Source organism: Cebus imitator, unplaced genomic scaffold, assembly GCF_001604975.1.
Source record: "Cebus imitator isolate Cc_AM_T3 unplaced genomic scaffold, Cebus_imitator-1.0 Scaffold92, whole genome shotgun sequence".
Lineage (NCBI taxonomy): Eukaryota > Metazoa > Chordata > Mammalia > Primates > Cebidae > Cebus > Cebus imitator.
The window spans coordinates 9,197,688-9,202,846 of record NW_016107407.1 but is presented as its reverse complement, the minus strand read 5'-3'; the positions used below and the strand labels follow the sequence as shown (position 1 = coordinate 9,202,846).

Sequence of the window (5,159 nt, the reverse complement as noted above, 5' to 3'; positions counted from 1 at the left end):
TCAATTCGGCTGTTGAAACTTGTGTATGCTTCGCAAAGTTCTCATGTTGTGTTTTTCAGCTCCATCAGTTCATTTATATTCCTCTCTAAGCTGTTTATTCTCATTAGCATTTTGTCAAACCTTTTTTCAAGGTTCTTAGTTTCTTTGCATTGGATTAGAACATGATCTTTTAGCTCAGAGAAGTTTATTACCCACCTTCTGAAGCCTGTTTCTGTCAATTCATCAGACTCATTCTCCATCCAGCCTTGTTCGCTTGCTGGTGAGGAATTGTGATCCCTTGGAGGAGGGAGAGGCATTCTGGTTTTGGGTATTTTCATCCTTTTTGCACTGGTTTCTTCCCATCTTTGTGGATTTATCTACCTGTGGTCTTTGTGGTTGGCGACTTTCAGATGTGGTCTCTGAGTGGACGTCCTTTTTGTTGCTGATGAAGTTATTTCTTTGTTTCTTAGTTTTCCTTCTAACAGTCAGGTCCCCCTGCTATAGGGCTGCTGGAGGTCCACTCCAGACCCTGCTTGCCTGGGGATCGCCTGCAGCAGCTGCAGAACAGTAAGGGTTGCTGCCAGTTTCTTCTTCTGTTATCTTTGTCACAGAAGGATACCCACCAGATGTCAGCCTCAGCTCTTTATGAGGTGTCTGTTTGGTTATACAGAGGTCAGGGAGCTGCTTGAGGAGACAGTCTCTCCCTTATAGGAGCTCAGGTGCTGAGCTGTGAGCTCCATTGTTCTGTTCAGAGCTGCTGGGCAGGTACCTTTAAGTCTGTAGCAGTGGAACTCATAACTGCCTTTTTTCCCCAGGTACTCTGTCCTGGGAAGGTGGGGCTTTATTTATAAGTTCCTGTCATTCTGCCTTCTTTCGGAGATGCCCTGCCCAGCGAGGAGGTAGCCTAGTCACAGTCTGTCAGCAGAGCCATTGCAGAGCTGCCATGGGCTCTGCCCAGCTGCTGTGTGAACTTCTTGCAGTTTTGTTTATAGGGGTATAGTTAGAACTGCCTTGGTAGAGGTGGTCTGGCTCGGAAGAGGCAGTCTGGCTCAGTAGTGGTGGACACCCTTTCCTCCACAGAGCTGGACCATCGTGGGTCCAGCTGTGCTTGCTGTGAAACTCTCAGTCCAAAGCGTTTCAGATTGCTGGTCTTTGTGGGGGTGGGACCAGCGGAGCCAGATCACCTGGCTTCCTGTTTCAGCCCCCTTTTTTTTAGTTGAACAGGTGACTCTGTCTCCCAGGTGTTCCAGTCGCCAGTTGAAACAGCGCCTGGATTTGTGTGAATTTTTGTGCGGAGACCTGCTGTGCCAGCAGAAACAGCTGCACTGGAGACTTGGGGCACTTTTCTGCCTGGGAATCTCCTGGTCTGTGGGCAGTAAAATTTTGTTTGGAAATGCAGTGATCACTCATCCTCTGCGTTTTTCCTGGGAACTGCTCTCCAGAGCTGTTCCTATTCGGCCATCTTCAGAAGTTTTTTTTGAGACGGAGTTTCGCTCTTGTTACCCAGGCTGGAGTGCAATGGCACGATCTCGGCTCACCGCAACCTCCGCCTCCTGGGTTCAGGCAATTCTCCTGCCTCAGCCTCCTGAGTAGCTGGGATTACAGGCACGTGCCACCATGCCCAGCTAATTTTTTGTAGTTTTAGTAGAGACGGGGTTTCACCGCGTTGACCAGGATGGTCTCGATCTCTTGACCTTTTGATCCACCCGCCTCGGCCTCCCAAAGTGCTGGGATTACAGGCGTGAGCCACTGCGCCCGGCCTTTTTTTTTTTTTGAGATGGAGTCTCTCTGTCGTTCAGACTGGAGTGCGGTGGTGCAATCCCAGCTCACTGCAGCCTCTACCTCCTGTGCTCAAGCAATTCTCCTGCCTCAGCGTCTCAAGAAGCTGGGATTACAGGCACATGCCACCACGCCAAGCTAATTTTGTTTTTAGTAGAGATAGGGTTTTGCCAATGTGTTGGCCAAGCTGGTCTCAAACTCCTGGCCTCGGGTAATCCACCCTCCTTGGCCTCCCAAAGTGCTGGGATTACAGGTGTAAGTCACTGCGCCTGGCCAATTGGAAGTTTCTTCAGTCTGTCTTATGGAAACTGTATAAATTGTTAGTTGCAGAAATCACAGGAGAATATAACGAAAGCCATTGCTAGTTTAAACAGTTCATTGCTGCCCTCTCCAGGGGATGTCTGAGCTGTATCCTCATTCTCCCTGTGAGTGGTTGGAGCAGGGCTTAGGAAAGGCACAGCGCAGAGACAGTGTCTAGCATGGAGACAAGTCACGGTTGTGGCGTGGATTTGGGTGGTACAGTACCCTAATAATTCTGCTCTCCAAGCCCCAACTTCCTGACAATGTTTGCTTTCTGCGTACTCTTCTGGATCAGGCACTTAAAGGACTAAATATCTAGATGTTATTTCCATGCCACTTAAGAAGGGACGGAGCTTCTGGAGAGCTGGGCCATTTGTGATTTTGCTTTTGCTGAGAAAGGCTTAGGATAGTAGAGAGAAATGGCAGCTAAAGATTCAGAAGCAGCACCATCCATATTCAGTGCCACCTCCAGCCTCAGTGGCCCAGATCCTGTACTTGAACTTGACACGCTTGCTTGTTGGTGATGTTGTAATTGAGGGAGACCACTTTAAACCTTTGACAGTCAAAGTTTAATGGCTTCTAGGAGGTTTATCAGACATGTTTTTTGTTTTGTTTTGTTTTGTTTTTTGCTTCCAAAGTATATATTGTATAGGGGATTTTTGGCCGGGCACAATGGCTCACACCTGTAATCTCTGCACTTTGGGAGGCTGAGGTGGGTGGATCACCTGAGGTCAGGAGTTCGAGACCAGCCTGTCCAACATGGTGAAACCCCGTCTTAAAATAATAAAAAATTTAAATTGGGGATTTTTGCTAGGTGCAGTGGTTCATGCCTGTAATCCCAGTGCTTTGGGAGGCAAAGGCAGGCAGATCATGAGTTTAGGAGATTGAGACTATCCTGGCTAACACGGTGAAACCCTGTCTTCACTAAAATAAAATTAGCGGGGCGTGGTGGCACACACCTGTAGTCCCAGCTACTCAGGAGGCTGAGGCAGGAGAATCACTTGAACCCTGAACCCTGGAGGTGGAGTCTGCAGAGAGCTAAGATCGTGCCACTGCACTCCAACCTGGTGACAGAGTGAAACTCTGTCTCAAAAAAAAAAAAAATTGGGGATTGTTGAAACAAAATGGTGGAGGGGATTTTAATAAGCAATAGAACAGATATCTTAAGAAACAGCAAGAGGGAGAAACTACTACTTACTGATTTTTATCTTTTCTTTTATTAAGCTTTTCAGTTCATTAAATGTTCCCTGCAAGATTACAGGGAGTTCTTAACTTGAGGTTCATGGAAGTTGTGGGGTGTGTAAACCACTTAACATTGTATGCAAAATTTTGTGTATATCTGCATTTTTCTGTGGAAAGGCATCCATGGCTTACAGTTTATTTTCAAAGGGCCATAGGGCCCTGGAAGGCACAGGACCCCATGTTTGTTTCCTCTCGGAGTCTTGATTACAATGGTATCTGGGTAGACAAAGTAGGAATCTACACAACAGATGACTCAGACTTGACATGTCCAGAAAATAGAGTTGTGGTGGATTCTAAGACATGCCCCCAGGTCCCCCATCAGTGCATGACTCTGCCCAGCTACTGTGTCAGGTACAGTTAGTACCTGTTGGCCTTCATTCCTTAGCCTCTTCAAGGATTGCCTTGGCTACAAAGAATCCTCTCACCTGGGGCTGTGCCCCTTCTGGAGGCAGCCCACATTCAGGGACTGACAGATGAAGGGCCATTCTACCTGTTCACCCTAGAGGGCATTTCAGGCTGTTGATTGCAGCTCAGCTTCTCCTGCTCCCCAGTCCTGTTTCCTCCCCCGCCCCATCAGGTGTCAGTAATCCCAAGGGCACTCCTGAATAAACATCCTGTCCTTGAAACTTCATCTCAGAATCTGCTTCCTGGAGAACCTAACTTGCAACAGAGTTCAGCAAAACCAGTCATTTTATTACAGATCAAAAAAGGGCCTTAAGGGCCGGACACAGTGGCTCACGCCTGTAATCCCAGCACTCTGGGAGCCTGAGGCAGGTGGATCGCCTGAGGTCAGGAGTTCAGACCAGCCTGGCCAACATGGTGAAATCCCATCTCTACTGAAAATACAAAATTAGCCAGTTGTGGTGACACACGCCTGTAATCTCAGCTACTCAGGAGGCTGAGGCAGGAGAGTCACTTGAACCCAGGAGGTGAAGGCTGCAGTGAGCTGAGATCGCACCACAGCACTCCAGCCTGGGCGACACATAGCAAGACTGTGTCTCAAAAAAAAAAGAGCTTTATGATAAATAGATTTCTATAAAATTGCTTCACTCATTGAATGCAGCACGGTTATGGTGTCTGCACATTTTTCAGACAAGCCAAACCTAGCCTGCTCAGCAGTCTCACTGAAGAGACTGACTTATCATTGGCACCCGGATTTTCACACCATCCATTCCTGTGTGAAACCCTTCTAGCTCTAGGAAGTGAATATCATTGCCAGCAATCAGGATAACAGACGACCCAAGTTGTGCTGTGCACAGATCTGTTGATCTTGATTCTGCAAATAGTCAATGGCATTGAATTACATGAGTCCTGTTTTCAAAGCTGGACTAGATGTTTAGAGGGTCAAATTATAAGACACAGTTTCCACATTGGATAACAGGTTGAGAGTCCAGGTGCGATAATCCTATATTCGGAGGAGGTAACTTTTATAGCGCTATAAAAGCTAAGATTACCAAAGCCTATCCCTGGAAAGACTAACAAAGCAGCCCATCGATGATGGTGGTGATAATGATGAAAATGAAATGGGGACATTCCCTCTTAACTGTATCTAATTTAAGACACTATTACATGGGGCGTGGTAGCTCATGCCTATAATCCCAGCACTTTGGGAGGCCGAGGCGGGTGGATCACTTGAGGTCAGGAGTTCAAGACTAGCCTGGCCAACATGGTGAAACCCCATCTGTACTAAAAATACAAAAATTAGCCAGGCGTGATGATGTGTGCCTATAGTTTCAGATACTTGGGGAGGCTGAGGTGGGAGAATCGCATGAACCTTAGAGGCAGAGGTTGCAGTGAGCCAACATTGTACCACTGCACTCCAGTCTGGGCAACAGAGCGAGACCCTGTCTCAAAAAAAA

General features: G+C 47.4%; 1 protein-coding gene across 4 annotated transcripts in view; it reads left to right on the top strand.

Moving 5' to 3' along the window:
- The window catches only part of PDSS1 (decaprenyl diphosphate synthase subunit 1), a 53,032-nt gene that overhangs the window by 20,050 nt on the left and 27,823 nt on the right, over positions 1-5,159 (top strand). The window lies entirely within an intron of this gene.